Raw genomic sequence first — 16,566 nt, 5'->3', positions numbered from 1 at the left:
GTAGCGCCTGCGTCTGACACTGCAGAAGAGGCACTTCCTGTGGTTGAGCTGTTGCTAAGCGATGACGACGCGTCTCCAGCTTCCGGCTCAGCGGAGGAGAAGATTCCTTCGGCCCCTCCGTCGCTTCCATCAGCCTCCTCACCGCCTCAAGCCGAGACAGTCCCTGTTCAGGACGGTGTTGGAGACGGCCCCGAACCCGCGGGAACCTCGGGGCAGCCCGTGGCTGATCCTACACTCAGCGTGATTCCCTCCCAGGTTCCGGCTTCCCCCCCGCTGCTTCCACTGGCCGTCCCAGCGGCTCTGCCATTGTCAGAGGCTCTGCCCTCCGTGTCGGCGTCAGAGACTGCCCTGGAACCAGCGGCTTGTTCGAGCCCAGACCATCCCGGACCGGCTGCCCCAGCAGCGGCCCCAGCAGCGGCCCCGGCAGCTGGTCTCTCCTTCCGTGGAGCGGGGGCTGCCCGCCAGCTGACTGTTGCGGCAGTCCAGCTGCCTGTTTTTAAGATCAGCATTCTCGGCGGTTTGGGGGGTGGTTTTTTGGGGATTGTCCCATGGAGGCCGCCGCCTCTCTTGCGTCCTAGTGGCATGGGGGGGCAGGTGCATCCAGAGAGTTCTGCCTCTGGTCCCCAGCCAGAGGTGATGGGGGTGATGCCATAGGGTGGATGGAAGATACACCTGCTGCGTTTGCAGTGCAGAGGGAGAGGGCACAGCTGGAGGAGACCATAGCTGGTTTGCTGTGGGAAACAAACATCTCCAGACCCCAGATGGCATTTCTGGGGAAGGCTTCTATTTCCCTGCTGCTGGCATGCCTCAGTGGTTTTGGGGAAAGGAAGCTTCTCACTACCTGTGCTGCCATTGTGCTGGCAGCAGGGTGCAGGCCTGCGGGAATGCAGAGCCTTCCTTATGGGTTTGGCCTGGGCCATTGGGCTCAGGAAGTTGCTGGGCCGGGCCCACTGCGTGGCCTCATTATGTTTCTGGGAATTGAGGTTCCTCCTACCAGTCCTGGTCCCCCTTTGTGGGCCAGTTTTGGAGGTTCCTGGTCCATCATGGGCCAGGGCCCCCAAGGCTTTTCCTTCTCTGGCACTGCTCTGCTCAGCTGCTGCTCTTTTGCTTTTTGATCAAAAAAAAAAAATTTAAAATTAAATAAAAAAGATTGAAAATAGCGGGCAGCAGCTCTGAAGCATTGAAGGGCCAGAAAAGGACATTCCAAAGTTGTTCAAATTGTTTGAAATTGTTTAAAATTGTGTTATGACTGTCAATGTGTTTTTGATAACTGTTGATGGGACTTTTGCAGAAGTCTGTTTCAGGACCAAAAGGACTCTCAGATATTCCAAGGGAAACAACTTCAGTTCTTGGACTGTTCCTGAAACCCAGCTGCTTGGACTTGAATTCTCTTTGCATTGTTTTTTGCATTTTCTGAGATTGTAAGATTGTTTTAGTGATTTGTTAGTATTGTATATTTTACAGGTGAAGAAATTTCCTGTTCGTTTCACATCAGCATTTTTCTTTTATTTTATAAAATTTAGAAAGGTGAGATGTCACAGATATTTTTTCACAGAAATCCTTTCTTTCAGATTTCTGCATTTTCTGGGAAGCTGAGGGCCCCCAGAAAGAGAATGTAAACAATTGTTATCAGTTGCTGTGGAATGCAATGGGATGCACCTTGATTGGCTCATGTTTCTATGTTTATAATTAAGGACCAATCACAAGTGCAAGCTAGGGACAGAGTCCCTGGACACAACTTTGTTATAGATTCTTTCTTTCTATTCTTGGCCTAGCAAGCATCTGCAACTTCTCTCTTTATTCTATTTAGTATAGTCATAATGTGTTATATATCATATATCAATAAATCCAGCCTTCTGGATATTCAAGAAACAAGATTCTCGTCTTTCTCTCACCATGGAGACCTTCAACAGGTCCCTGTAATAAGTACCACTTAAAATAACATATTTCTTGTATTCCAAACTCACTATGTTGTGACTTTTCATTTAGAGAGCCTTATTTGTGAAAACATTCTTCTCAATGAGAAAGGAAAATAATTTATGAAGGCCTTTTGATACAGAAAGTTGCTGTGTTTCTTCCCTGAAATCATGCATATAATGCAGATGTGATGATTTTAGCTTTTTCTCAAGCTTATGTGATTATAATGAATCTGATTTGGAGCTGACAGAATTCCAATGTTGAATGAACTGTCCTTCCAAGAACTTTGTGCAACTTCATTAAATTTGAGTAAATTTCTTTCTTTCCAGGTGAGCTGTCATAAGCTGCATTGTTTCAGGTCTCAAATGGCCACTTTGAACACAAAAGTATTGAGATTTCCTGGAGATTAGTGAACCCTTAGGATAAAAAAAATTATGCAACCAAACAATACCCCCCCAAAACAACTATCCAAACAAACCCTCCAGCCAAACTCCAAAAACCAGTAGTGAAAAATCTGTTATGTATAAATAGGGTCTAAAAGTTCTATTTAGTTCAATGTGTGCTATGTTTTATATTTAATTAAGAAAACAATAGTTTTAAAACAGAGGTTTCAGTGAAAATACCAGATTCTTGAATATCCCTCCTGTGCTGGATAAGCTGCATATTTACTTGTCAAGAAATGGCAAAAGTGGTTCTTTGTAATGGAGATGAATGTGGTTTTTTGATCTGTTTTTCCATTTCCCTCTCTTTTAGCAGAAAGATTTGGATTACTTTTATTAAATGGTTCTTGGAAGTTCAGTAGTGCAGTGTGAACAGGGGGTGAATTCCCCAGCCATGTGGGAAGAATGCCTCATGCCTAAATTCATACCTGGTAACAAATTCTTGTATTTCTACTGAGATTTCTAAAATAGTGTTGTTAGTTATTTTTATAAACCCGTACATAACTGAAGAATTTTTAAACGTGTTTTGTATGGTATTTGGAAGGGTCTGTGATGGTATTTTTCTGGCCAGTTTAATAAATAAATCCATTTGCACAATCAGATGCTCCTTGTGATGCCTATTCCAAGCAGACACCCGGTGACAGCAAGGCGACTGTTTTTTTAAGGGCCAGAAGAGGGCACCGTGATAAACCCAGCTTGATTTGCCTTTGTCTTTTGCGCTTTGAGGGTAGATATTTCTCTTAAAAACAGGGTTTGGGGCTGTTTCATGAACATTTGTTTTGCATGTTAAATATTTCAGAAGGACATACTTAAAAATAAAAGATAATTAGGAAACAAATCTTACACTATTTGCACCAGCTGCCATCCATGTCACTTCTGAAAACCCAGGAGTGCCGGTTCCTGAGCTGCTGGGCAGTATAGCTGCTCATATTTAAGCACATGGATATCAGCATTTTCAGGCAGATGTCTAAGAGATGTTCTGGAGATCAGGATCCTTTATTTCCTGGAGGAAATAAAGATATGTATGAGCTTGGCTTTGCAAGGCTAGACCTACACATATCTATTCTTGGGTTGTGTCATCATTTATGATGCATGTTTCTACACTGGGCTTAATTACTTCTATTTTTACTTAAAATTTAAAATTGTGAGACTTTTTTTGGTAGAGTTTTTTCCATTAATCCTCCATAAGGAAGACATTTTCAGGTGTGTATTTATGTAATCTGTGCATGATGATACAGTATATAATATATAATTATTATTATATAATAATATATTATCACATAAGGATTTATTAAATGCCAAAGCTAAGCATTCGGTGTTTTTTATCAAATTAAGCATGCTTGGGGTAATGCATGCTTTGGAAGCACATACTAGAAAATTCACTAAGCTAATCAGTATTTATGTTCTGCTTGTATTGATTTGTAATTAACATTTTCGGATGCTCTTACATGAGGGTTGAAATCATCCTCAGATATTATAGATACAAATGTTGACAGGAAATTTCACAGATTTGAATAGGGAATTTAATAGAGTTTCACTGGCAGCTCACAGATTTTTTTCTTTTTTACCCCTCTCCCCTTGGTGTGAGTCATCTGAGCAATCCCAACTTTTCTGTAAGTTTTGTATTCCAACTTGCATCCCACTTTCCCTCCTTTGAGCCCTGCTGCCTGTCCAGAACCCCAGTGCAGAAGGCTCCCTTGCTGTGGAGCTGTAGGCTGGGCAGGACCTGTGCCAGACACGGTGGATTTTCTGGACATGCCGTGAATGCTGGAGATTTCATGACAGGGTCTTGCTGTGCCGTGTGGGATGACCTTGCACTCATAAAGCCTGTTAATGATCTTGCCTCTGGCTGTGCCAGAAGGAACCACATGGCTGAGTCTTTTACACAAGACTTAATAGACACCTTTCAGGTCAAAATAGGGTATAAATGTTTGTGGAAACTGTCAGCCCTGCCGAGAGTGACTGTTGCTGTTCATTTGGGGGGAGGCTCCCCAGGGAGTCCCTGGTGGGCCACCTAAGCTGTAAATTCCCTGATAGCAGCAGGCAGGCAAGGAGACTCCAGGAAGCTTCTGAGGGTGCTAACTAGGTGAGAGTATATTGGGAGTCTCACCCCTGGGAGCAGCATGGTTTCTAAGGGGGAAAGGGGGAGAGATGGAGAGCCTAGGGAGAAAAGGGGCCAAGAGAGAGCAACGGGCTAAGAGGGCTCCCTCGAACAGCTTAACAGGGAGATTCAAAGTGGGCACGGAATAAGACTTGGGCCAATGGGATTACAGATCAGAGGAGGATCACAGGCTTGGAACAAACTGTACATTTTCAAGGGGTGAGACAGAGCATACCATTTAACTAAAACGTAACATCACAAGTGATGTTTCAGAAGCCCTTTCTCTTTGATGATCGGCTTTTCTGATTGCTCAGTTGTCTTCAGTGTGGGATAATGTGAGACTGTTCTTGCCAAGGCCTGCTTGGCCTCCAGAGAGAAATTAAACCTGAAAAGTACAAAGAAAAAACCTAGAAAGAAGGCACTAGGGGATCTGCCACACCACTGGTCTCCCTTCTTTATGCACAAAATGGCAAAATGCTCCTGAAATATTTCCATCCTGGAGACGACCATTTGTGCCTCTGGGGTTTTGGTTTGGGTGCGGCTGGTGGGGGGTGGGAGTAGAGCAAGGGCTTTGGCATCCATCAGGAAGGGTTGCCAGTGTGGAAAGGCAAAGACACAGAGCAAGTCACATGCTGTGATGGGTATCAGAGGGCTTGGGGTGGGGGTGGTGGTGGTATGGCTGAGAGCACTCCCAAGATTCCATGGAGCTTGGGAAACGCAGGAGGGCCTCTGCAGCGAGGGGCTGTCCTTCAGCTGGGCCCATCCTACAGGGTGCTGTGGGAGCTTGCAGATCTAAATATGTTTGTTTTCCTTTTATTTGCCAAACGCTCTTGACAAATTCTGTTGTGCTGAATTTGACTTTACACATATGATATCTTTTTCATTCAATTGTTCTTTTTATGTCTCTTTTCTAGAAGCTAGAAATCTTCCTAATTACAGACTTGTCTGAGGGAGTTCTCCCAGTGCACTTCTGCATCTTAAAATCATGAAAAATGTTGGCACCAAGTGGGGTGTATATCAGGACAGAGAGGGCAGGCTTTCCTTTCCCCTTGCAAACCTCTGTGACTGACCCTGCCCAGCCCCACCAGTGACTGCTGACCTACCCCATCAAGTTGGCTGACCATCAGGTGCCAACAAGGGATGTTTTTCTGCCAAGAAGGCTGTGATGTGACCACACTCCTTGAGTGAGCCCATTCCCTGCTGCAAGTGGCCATCATGAGCCCAAAGAAGTATGCATCCCCTTCTCTAGACTGCAACAGAAGCTAGCGTAGGCCTATAGTGACAAATCTGCCACTAAATCCCAGATCCTTCCTTCCTCTGTATATACTTGTCTCATCAAGTGATTCTTTCCATAAAGATAGGGTTTATCGTAGGTTGGGCAAAGAATAAATTAAGCTCTGCCCTTTTCACCTGCTTTCAAAAATAAATGGTAACACATTTAGCCTGAAGATCTTCTTCCCCTCTTAATGTCAGTGTAAATTGACCACCACGATGAGAAGTGTGTGTATGCCAGGTAGGCAAAAGTGGTGACTCGCTTTTGGGTTTGACCCAGAGTAGCTTTTCACACTCTGGAGCTTCTGCACAATTACATATATCTATATGTATATACAGATACATATACATGAACTGTGGAATGGGGCAACTCATTCCACACTCTTTGCAGCCATATTTTCTCTTGGGTGACACTTTGAGGTTGCTACATCATAGAAGGGAGGGACAATACAGAGAGAGAAACTGCATGACGTGAGGTGTCTCGTAGACCCAACACCACAAGTGTATCTGAAAATTAAAGCTCATGACTTGTTTTAACTTCCTCTGGGGTGTGGGGGGCCACAATGGAGCTGTGTATGGAAGAGAGCATGGCAGGTCAGCACCATGGTGCCAGTACAAGAGAGGATACAGAGAGTCCACATTACCCTTATTTATGTTTTTCTTGGCACTGCAAGCACCATTTTTTCCTTACCTCTACAGCTGCTAAAAATAACCATGCTAAATTAATGGCTTACACTCGCATTAAACTGTTGAAGTTGCACTCGTCACTCAAACATGGCATGCCAAAAGGGCTGCTTATTGCACATTTAAAGCTTATGTCCTCCAGGTTTCTTTTTGGTAGCTGAAGTTGGGTAGGTAATCCTGATTGTGGAGGTGTTTGCTTTTTCTTGGAGCAGTGATTTCTTAGGGGAGGGTCAGCTACAATCCAGGGAAGGTAGGAAGGTGCTCATGTCTGAGGTGAGTAGTCTCCCTGAGGGCTTCAACAATAGACTTGTGGGTTATTTCTGGAGGACATTTGATGAGCAGAACTCATCACAGGGCTGGGATAGGTGAAGGCAGCATGTCAAGGCTATTTCTGCAGATCACCCCCCCCCCCCTCCATGAACACTCTGAGCAGCTCTTACTGCAGGGCCAGAAGAGGAAGCAAAGCAGTGATGCTGCTAACCCCTTTGAATGTGTTATTTTAATGAGTCTGACAGATGGGTACTGAGCCTATGTTTATTTCTCTGCTATCTGAGGTACAATGTTAAAAGAAAACAATGGAAAATGTATGGGAGCCACAGCTCAGTGCTCAGACAGCTCTTGGGCTCTTTTTAATGCCTGAGGCAAATTAAAGCACAGTTGTTAGACTGGGACACTCGATGGGAATTATGTTGGGGTATGTGGCTGTGTGTATGGGTGCCTTTCAATTTAGGAAGTTAAAAATGAAAAATGTGTGTGAAAGCAAGAGTTAGACTCTTGACTAGTCTGAGGATGTATACATGAACCATCTGCTGTGTACACTGTGAAGTACCTTTACAGGTGAAGTCATAGTGGAAATCAAAGCAGCCTGAAAATAAAACCAGTGGGAAAGTTGCCATAAAGCACCTCAAAGTAGTGCCTTATTTAGACATGCTGCCTCCTACAAATAAGACAGAAGAAAAGCGATGCACTCAGGAAATGTGAGGTGCTACTGATTTTCTTAGAAAAGGGGGCATGGTACCAACACCTATTTTAATGCTGTAGAGTTTTAACACTCTGAGTTGATACATATTTACTTTTGCCTTAATCTGCCTGTCTTTCTTCTCCCTTTGTTTCTTTATCACTTTTTTATTGGTTTAGACTTGTCTTGTGGGGTTCTCTCAGCATGCTTTTAGAAGGCAAACAAGGAACAAGGATTCACCATTTCTCACATAGAACAGCTATGGCTGAAGCAGTCAAGGAAGGCTAAGGTTTTCTGCATTACACATAACTAAGTGTAAGTCACTGTCATGGTATGTTATATTCTAAAAATACACCTATGTTGAAAAAGAGATTAATTGTATGCATACAGAGTGGGGGTTAGTGAAATCTGACTGTAGTTTATGGTGGAGGAAGTAGTGGAAGCTTGGGCAGGAATCCTACAGGAAACATCACTATATATTCATTATGGGTTTTCTTATATAACCTTTAGCTAATAATTTTTTAGTGAAGTGGTTAGACCTGCAGTTTACATGAAGGTGTTTTGTCTCCATTTTGGAGTGGTTCTAGCACTGTGCAGTTATTGCAGGATGTGTTCATACTGCTGTTTGAAGAACATTCATCTCTCCTCCAGTGGTGCCATGAGCTGAATCAATGTCTCTGGTATGTAAAAATGGCATTATCCTGTCTAAGATACTTCAGTTGAGAGAGTTGTTAACACTGGTCCTGTATGTGAATTTTCTCATGCACAGCTGCTGTGGAGTCCCCCATGTGTCTGCCCTGGTTGATGACACCAAACCCTGTGGACACAGAAGAATTACAATAATTGTTTATGAAGGGTGATTTGTACTGGAGACTGCAAGCTCAGTAACCTTCTGAGTTCACTGCTTACATAGTTCTCTGGAGAAGGGACCTCTCCCCAGCTGGTCCTGCATTCATCTATTTTTTAGTTTGGTGGATTTTCTTTTCAGATCTTCTCCCCTTCCTTCCTGAGAGAGGATAAACCCAGCAAAACAAACAAAACCAGAAGCCGTCACTACCACTTAAGATGAAAAACTGCCTTTTTAATGGCTAAAATCATGAAGAGCCAAATCCCACGCTAGGGAACATGAAGACTTGACAGAACTGACTGCTCTGGACTGTGACAAACGATACATATTTCTGTGGAGGAGGATTTCTGTGCTTTGAATGGAGATGAGACATATCCAAAATCAGTTACTTAATCCCATTAATATAAATTGAGAGTTTTTGTTGTGATGGCACCAATCTTATTCCAGTTGCCATTAAAAGCTGTCATTCTGGTGGACAGACAAGTCAAGTTAGGAATAGCTACAGGAATGGATTTACCTCTCATGTAAGGCAAAACTATGTGTCACATCAGAGCATCATGCAGGAATACTCCCCCTAAATTACCTCCCTCCTTCTCAGCCTGGGCAGCATGCTCAGCCAGGTGGCTATTCCATGTTGCCACCCAAGCCTCAGGCTCTGGAAGGCAGATCTATTATCTCCACATGGTGCTTCCCTGTGCTGTGATCTTTCAGAGCACAGGCAGGGTGGAAGAAGAAGGCCTGGTGTCCTGCAAGTTGGAAAACTGCATCCTCTATCAGGCAAATCAACACAGTGATTTCACTCTTGCTGCATCAGATAAGGGATCTGACTCCTCCCAGTTCTGCCCTATTGTGGGTACTCAAGGCTGTCACTATACTGATTTATTCCAGATTTTCTTTCAAAACTTGTCCTTGTAGGGTTTTTCAGTCTGTTGTTCCTAGTAAGAAACTGTATTTTTTAATGGACTGTAAAGACATAAAACAGTCTAAGCTTATATGACTTGTTAATTAAAGTCATAGTCAGTAAGCATAAAACTGTACAGAGCCACCCAAAAAGGGTGAGTGTGCCAGTCTGTGCAATTCAACTTGCATTTTAAATCACATCTATTAATAACCAACTTGTTTACAGAAAACAGACCAGTAGAACAGTTTAAAACTTTAATAAAAATTTACAGAAACTTTTTTTACTTTTCCTTACCTTTCTCTTAATGAGTTACTCTTGGAGCACATCAAAGCTGATGTTATTAGCTTGCTTGCAAACTTTGGAAAACCACCCACAGTACCTGACTGTGGGATATTTTTCTTAAATTGGTGTGTTTCCCAGAAGAAACAGTTTCCCAGTTTAGTACAAGTCCAGAGCACTGCTGGTTATGAATCTAGGTTTACAGAGAGAGTGTTCTGGGATTAAATAGCCATTGGCTAATAAAGACAGTGTTCCACAAGCTGCATCCTCCTCTTCCTCCAGCTACAATGTGGAATTAGAGGTTCATTAACTTTTGCATATGGAATTAAAGCTTGGTTGCAAAATAATTCTGTTTGAGCATTAACGTTGCAGAATGAAATCTTGTTTTGTGGAGAATGTATTTGTATCTGTTATAAAAAATGTCACTTTTTGAAAAGACAAAAAATAGCATTACTTCTCCAAAGTGGAAAATGATATCATTATTTGTAGTGGAAAATGTCATTGCTGTGCTGATAGCTGTTGACAGGTACTTGTCATGGCTGTGTGCTGTGATGTGCTAATTAGTCTGAAGTTCAATCAGATGGCATTTTGTGTTTTCATTTCAACTGTAAAAACACAGTATTTGTGACGTGTTGACAAGTGCGTGTTTAATTGCTCCATGGATATCTTTCCAACTTGTGTGTTTCCCACTTACTTTGTGGAGAAAGAGGCATAATTAGGTCTCAGTCCACAAGGTAGGTTGCTCATTATTGTATTTTCATTTCCTTTGCAGTGATAAATCCAGAATGGTGACACATGTGAAAACCCATCTTTGATGCTGAATGCCACCTCAACTGGATTGCAAAGGTGGCGAGTTCTGGCTGATTTTGCAAATCAAGGACATGAGCCATCCATGGTAAGAACTTCTTTTCTTCCTCAACCTCTCTCTGCCTCACTTCCTTTTATAGCTCTAGAACCTACAGGAAATTATCCAAGTGAATCGGACATTTAAAATGTCACCATATATGTTGGGGACAGTCTTTAGCATTCTGCTAAAGACTGTATCTGTTGTCTTTCTTGCTTATTTCCTTGCGACTGTGCTGATTTGTGTCATTGGTGTCAGGATCATGATGCTCGATGATCAAGCATTGAGCATCATGATGCTCAAACAAACAAAACATTACAACTTCTCTAACCAGCTCAAAGTAAGCGAATTGGGCAGATGTAACTGGAAATAGAGTTGTGTTGTCTCTTAGTCCAAAATTGCTTTTCCCTGGACTCAAGGGGGTCTGGGTCTAAATACCATAGCTGTTAACTCTTCTGGTGCAAAATGTACATCCATGTTTAGACACTGAATTTTGTCCCTTGTAGATGATCAGGACAGATATTTTCTCCATAAAGCTTCTAGTCTGCATGTGTGCAGGCCTGTATTCAGTGACCCTGGAACTGCCTCATGGTCCTGTCGCTTACGGACCTGCCCATGGTTAGGAGGCAATTGACATAAAACTGAAACCAGTAGTAGTAACCAGTAACCAGTAGTTATCTCCCATTTTCACTGATGCTGAAGGTTGCCATGCTGGATCCTAGTGAGGAATGCTTTGAATAAATCTACTAACCAGGATGAGATTTAGGAGAAAAAAGCATGAAGATTACACACCCTTCTTCCCTTACAAGGATGATCTTCAGTTGCTCCTCAGATCAGGAAAAAGATGAAGATGATGGTCTTCAGGTGCATACATGCATTAGGCTGGCTTTCATAAGAATTCATTACATGCAATTATACAGAAATTATAATTGTAATACTTGGTTTTGGTTTGGTTTTAAAACAATCCATACAATGTATTTTCCAAATACATTGTATGGATTGTTTTAAAGACAGATACACAAATATCTTTCCTCTGTTAGAAATTTGTTTAAGTTGTTTGTTTGCTGCTTGGCTAGGAGAGACCCAGGAGTGTTAAGACTCATGAGAGCAGCCTGAAAGCTACCACTGTGCAGCCTGACTTTTTGTCTTTTCAGAAACTGTCTAGATTGGAAGTATCATTGTCCCTTTCAAAGTGATTCATACTTGACAGACAGAAACATTGAGGAGGTGGTAAATATCATTCTTATGGCCTTTCCTACTTGATATGGAAGAACCAAGGCCATGGTAGTAACTCATAGAACTTTCTTCTGCTCTCCTTCTCTGCACTGCCATCCCCTCTTGGCTAGGCTTGCTGCTCCCTGTGGTCTACCTGCCTGTCCCTCATGTGCTCCATCGCAAGCAGATCTATTTGAAAGCAAGACTGGTTAGTTATGGCTGTCTGAAGGTGGGTGCAAGAGTGTGCCTTGTGTTTCTTGTGTAGTGTTCAGTGATAGAGACACTTTTCGGGTAATTTTGGTGTTGAATTACAGTTCTGACTCATTAATTCTTGTTATGTTGAGAATTCAGAATAGCCAAAGTGTTTGAAGGATCCATCAATCAAGCTGTTCTCTTCTCCCTCTTCCCCTTTAACCTTATAGTTCTATCCCTTTCCTTAGCTAAACCTCTTATGATCCAAGCAAACTGAGAAGCAAAGCAGGGCCTCATCTGAAAGGGCCAAATTTTGGGCCTGAATTTCAGCAGGCCTTCCCTGTAACTTGAGCTGGGAAGTTCTGCTATTCAAGTTTCAAACTTATGCAACATCACAATAAGCTTGCCAGGATCCTCCAGCAAAGAATGTGCAGCCATGTTTTAATATTTGTAGCCTGTTGTTTTGGTTTGAAAGCAAAACCAGTGAGAGACTACAAGTCAGAAATATAATTTATTAGGAAAAAGTAACAAACAAACAAACAAACAAAAAACCCCTAACCAAAATACATGCAATAATACAAAAGAAAAACCACTGACAGAATCAGGATACAGCCTGACGCCCTGCTAGTTAGGGTGGTGGTAGCAGTCCAGATGAAATGGTCTTTTTGAAACGGTGATCCTATAGAAACCATCTGGTAGCTTTTGTCCTCTGGAAACCAGTGGCTAAGGGCAGCTTGTTGTGTCCCAAAACCCAGATTATATCCAGATCGGGATGCTTAGCTCCTCCCCCCTGGGCGGAGCATCTCACAATGGGCTGGTATGTTCTATATCATGCAGTGGGTCCTTGATTAACCATTAAACAGAAATGGCTCCCTGAAGGAGTTATCTCTGAGGCATGTGGAAAGACATTGATGGACCCATTAACAGAAGATAAGGAAAAAAACGATGCCCCTCCTGGTTTCAACAGTTCTTGAAGATGAGAATAGAATACATCTTTGTATTGTAACCTACAACACCTATATAAAAATAGAGGGGAAATGATTTAATTAAATACAGAAAAAAGGAGAAATAGGACATATTTCTCCTGCTCCTTTCTTTGCTAGTGTAAGGACCAGCCACTGTGGTGTGAGATATCCTCATCTGAGCCTTCTGCTTTTCTTTTGAAATGACCATAAAGTTATTCTGCTTTTCTGCCTTCAAATGCTATTTGTTTAAACATTTATTTTTACCTCACAAGGCTAAGTCAAATGGTTTTGATATGTAGGCTCTTACTCTGGTACTTGAGGGAAAATACATTCATTTGTTTTCACACTGATGTATAGGCAGCAATCCCATTATAGATATAGAAGCTATTCCCTCTCCCCCCTGCATTGTGACTATTTTTGAGTATAATAGCCAGTGGAATGAGTATCTTGCAGAAGTATTAAGAAACATGAAAATTATTACCGTCACAATTGCCACAACTCTCATGTGGCATGTGCAGCTTAATGTTTTTATCTTGTTTGAAACTCTTTTACAGACTTAGTTCCCTGTCTTTTGTGTTTGTGTCTTTGCACAGAAGTCATTTATTTCTCCACATACAATAAATAGCAGGTATGTGAGGACAAGCCAGCCCAAAACTCAATCAAAGGATATAGTTACAAAGATGCTGTGTGTAGCCACAGCTCTCTCCACGGAGAGCAGCAGGCAAGACTTTCCCAGGCATTTTACTGGGAAAGGCTGTGAGAAGATCAGAGAAAAGAATGAGAAACAGTTCTTATCTCCACTTGCTGCACCTGTTGTGCACATGTGGAGTGTGTTATGGAGATTTGTTTACCAAAGGGTGATTTCTTAATTGGACACTGGATGGTATTTAGATTCATTGACCAATTAAATCTGTCTGTATCAGACTGCTGGTAAGGGGATGAGTTCCTTAATAAGTATAGTATAATATAGTATAGTAGAATAAAGCAATTGATTAACCTTTTGGAATCACGGAGTCAATGCTAATTATTATTACCCAGCTAGGGACCTGTGATGACAGCTATGGCTTTTGGCTTAGATTTTTGAAAAGGTTCAACTGAGTGGTAATGGTTTTATCAATCAGGTTAAAATGTGGGTTACTGTTAATGAAGATAGCTGGGATCCTTTCAGCCACAACAGTACCTGATATAAATCACTAATACAAAAACTTGTACCTCAGATGAGGTGGATTCATCTCCCCTTGCTTCAGGCATCTAAAAATGTGCTTCTAATCAAAGTTAGCCATCAAGCTCCCTTCTAGCCATCAAGTTGTTGCAGAGAGAAAGGATAAGAGAGACACCTACAAAGGGCCATTCTTCCCACTTTTCTTAGATAGATGTCTTAAAAGGCAATGGTGAATGAGATGACTTCCCTCACTCTGCTGATGCAGCTATAGGCATCTTCTCAGAATCTGAGCCAAATATAGGCTAAGTTTGATAGAAAGCTCAACTGTAGCATAAGCAATCTTTAGACTGCCAATCTCAGGCATAAACAATGTCCCAGGCTTTTGAGGCAGGATGACACTTGTACTGATCTTGTACAAAGTCACTGCAGCTTGCTACTGGGCACTGAGTGCCCCAAGCATCACTTCAGAAGGAGCTGGCCCCACAAGTGAGGGTCAGTGGCACATCCATCTGCATATTTAACTTTATTCAGGATGCTCAGAAGCAACAGTGGGGAAGGTCACAAACATGTTCCCTGGTGTAGGAGCTGGGGAACTAACTCATGTCTTCTGCTTTCTCTTTTTTTTTTTTTTTTTTAATTTTATTCCCATCATCCCACCCTGCACACTTGACTGATGTTGAATACTGCCCATCCCTTGGGGAACATAACTTTCATTTTTAGTAGGGAAATGGTCTTGCAATCATAAAAAATTGATGGCTGTCTGATGCAGCTGTTAATCTTGCTTGAGAACTGCATCATTAACCTACAGCACAACGTACCCATTATGGGCACATTTATAAATGGGAGAGAGTGTAGAATTCAGTTTCTAATTTCTTTCTTGTGGAGACTCATAAAACTCACAGGGAAAACACTGCCTCTGACATGTTGCCATGGCAAACTTCTCTGCTTCTGTAGTTCCTTCCAGAAAAAGGATTGCTCTCTGTGGCCTTGTCAATGGAGTACCACAGAAGAGAAACATTTTGCTGTTTCTTTTCCAGGTGGGTGATTTTGGCATCTCCGTAGTGATGCCAGATATTGTGAGAAATATGCCCATCACCATGTGCAGCAGCCCAGAGCTGCAAGTGACCTATAAGGCTCAGTGGTGTGAATAACTGGCAACTGAGGTGTGAAATGCCCAGCCTGTCAAACTTCGGTCACCAGATGTGAGTGGACCTGGACACCCAGGAAAATACTGTTTCTCATCTTCACAAGTTTCTGAGATGCTAATCATCTGGAATCTTGAATCTCCTGTCTGACCCTCTCAGCCCTCGCAAAAGGCATTTGTCAACTTCACCATCCCAGTCAAATAACTTTGTGAGTTACACCCATGATGTGACCTGAAACAATAAGTGTATCCTGAGCCTCATGTGAGCTCACATCACTAATAATGGGAATAAAAGGGAACATCTAACACAATGTTGGGTTCTCCCTGCATCACATTTACTGTAAGCAGTGTTTTACTATCTTCACCCACAGCAATAAGCCCATACATGTATGTCCTGAAGGACCAGGGTTCTGTCCAACTCAGGAAGACAATTTCCTACCTCAACACAGATCTATTTCCTCATGACTGTCATTGTCCTACCTATCTTCATGCTTCATTTCTTCATCAGTGAAGAAAGAGCAGTACTTTTTCCTCTGTTCATCTCTTTGTTTAGATTAAACAAATTTTATCATTTATAACATAAGTAAACTTTATGTTAAGCTGACAAAAAATGAGTGAACCTGGACCAGTTTGCTGTAGTCAATGACTGAGACCTGCTTTTTATTATGAATGGTAAACTTTTCTGTCAGGCATTTTAAGTTTGGACTTTTTATGAGCAACAGATAAACAAGATTTTTTTCTGTATATTTCAAGTGAATTACATCAGCTTTAAGAAAAAAATCACCATTTCACACATCCAGGTTCTTAGGTGTGTTTAGTCCATTTCAGTAATTCAGTGGTCGAGACAGTTAAATTTGTCTAGCTATGAATTCTCTCTGAGATGACCCTGTATCTTTGAAAGGGACTAGAAGGTCACAGCTAGCAGCCTGGTTCTTGGTTACTGTCCTAGGTTGACTATATGATGCTTTAATCCTCAATTGTCTTGTTCTGTTTATGCTGAATAATAAGTTTTGCACCTTTGAGACTTGTTCCAGAGAGTGAAGGGGGAGAGAAGAAGCGTGCAGTCTGTTTTCAGACACTGCACTCACTCCTTCACATTCCTGCTCCTGGACCGTGTTGTCTGTGGATGGACAGACAGCAGGACAGAGCTCTCCTTTGCTTTTAGTTAGTTTAGCTAGCTGAGGCAAAGACGTTCCCTGGACTGTGGTTTTTCCCTTTCTCCCTTTTCTTTGGACCTGTTTAAACCTGCTCTGGACTGAACACCCACAACAGCAGAGGCAGCTCACACCTGTGGCCCACCGGACCAGGCCTGGGCCACAGCATTTCCAGCACTGGAGGGACTGATCAGAGACTGAGTGAGCTGCAACACGGAGAGGGACTTTCTGAGTTTGTCATCTCTTTGGACGACAAAGTGAGAAAGCTGCTTCTTGGAATAGCAAGAGGTTTTATTGTTTAACATTGTTTAGGTTTTATTATTTAATAAACAGGTTTTTTCCACTTTTCTCTAAGGAGGTATTTTCTCCTGGACCGGTTGGGAGGAGGGGTGGATTGAATCTGCTTACCTAGAGAAGCCCCTTTGGGGGGAGGGGTCTCTCCAAAATTTGCCCTTAACCAGGACAGTTACTCCTAAATACATTGGAGTTAG

At 42.3% G+C, this 16,566-nt stretch overlaps 1 long non-coding RNA gene across 1 annotated transcript in view; it reads right to left on the bottom strand.

Moving 5' to 3' along the window:
* The window catches only part of LOC132073036 (uncharacterized), a 165,015-nt gene that overhangs the window by 125,412 nt on the left and 23,037 nt on the right, over positions 1-16,566 (bottom strand). The window lies entirely within an intron of this gene.

The sequence above is a fragment of the Ammospiza nelsoni genome, chromosome 5 (assembly GCF_027579445.1).
Source record: "Ammospiza nelsoni isolate bAmmNel1 chromosome 5, bAmmNel1.pri, whole genome shotgun sequence".
Lineage (NCBI taxonomy): Eukaryota > Metazoa > Chordata > Aves > Passeriformes > Passerellidae > Ammospiza > Ammospiza nelsoni.
Note: the sequence above shows the minus strand (reverse complement) of the source record. Positions and strands in the feature narration are given on the sequence as shown.